The sequence below is a fragment of the Penaeus monodon genome, chromosome 27 (genome assembly GCF_015228065.2).
Source record: "Penaeus monodon isolate SGIC_2016 chromosome 27, NSTDA_Pmon_1, whole genome shotgun sequence".
NCBI classification, from domain to species: Eukaryota; Metazoa; Arthropoda; class Malacostraca; order Decapoda; family Penaeidae; genus Penaeus; species Penaeus monodon.
Genome location: NC_051412.1, coordinates 5,830,858 through 5,831,711, shown reverse-complemented (window position 1 = coordinate 5,831,711; position 854 = coordinate 5,830,858). Strand labels below are relative to the sequence as shown.

General features: G+C 39.8%; 1 long non-coding RNA gene across 1 annotated transcript in view; it reads left to right on the top strand.

The window, feature by feature from the left end:
* Positions 1-854, top strand: part of LOC119590553 — an 89,034-nt gene that overhangs the window by 28,913 nt on the left and 59,267 nt on the right. Inside the window, exon 2 of the long non-coding RNA XR_005230269.1 lies at positions 123-848. This is a non-coding gene — a long non-coding RNA (uncharacterized LOC119590553). The remainder of the gene's footprint in view (positions 1-122; positions 849-854) is intronic.

Sequence of the window (854 nt, the reverse complement as noted above, 5' to 3'; positions counted from 1 at the left end):
CGGTATTGTATCATCACCTTTACCATTATTTGTCTTCAGCAAAATACAGTAATCTTCCCCTCCCCAAGAGACATATTTGGCTATCATGATATTAACGTTTTTCTCTCTCTTTTACTTTCTAGGAAAACGTCACCACGTGTAAAGGCCCCACGAAACGGCGCTTCAGAATCAACCGACTGTTTATTGAATCCACCCCTGCATTATCGTCGATTTCTCCCGTTCTTTTTCTCTCTTCTTCCTCTCCATCCTCTCTCTTCTTATACGTCTTCTGCTCCTTCTTCGTCTTCTCGTATTTATTTTCTTCTCTTTCTTTTCGGTTTCTCTTGATTCTCTCCTTGATTTTTTTTTCTCTTTCCCTTTCACCTTGCGAGGAATTTCAAAGGAGAGAGACACTAATTCACTCCGGCGCTTCAATTCTCCACTCTTCTTGCACAGTTGCACGCGTATTTGCAACTGACCTGTGCAACGACGAACACAGAAAATCACCCTGTTATTGAAGAACACCAATTAGTAACTTCCTCTTTAATTAAGGGAAGAACATGAAGAACATTGCTTTTCCACACACAGTTTCTTATTAAGTCTTTCTTACGAACAAAAGATACATTCCAAGACTTAATTAATAACAGGAAGAGAGGAAACAAGGAGAAGGAGAAGGAAGAGAGGAAAAGAAGGAAAGGATACAGCAAAATATCAAAGGAAAATATCATGAATATATGAATAACGTTGCAATTTAGAAAAGACGTTTGCAAAAATAATTTTTTTCTGCCGGATCGTGCAACATGGGAAGAGCGTCTGCAATCTCTCTCCTTCTGGTAGCACTTGCACTGGTCTACCCTGCCTCGACGAAGGTAAGT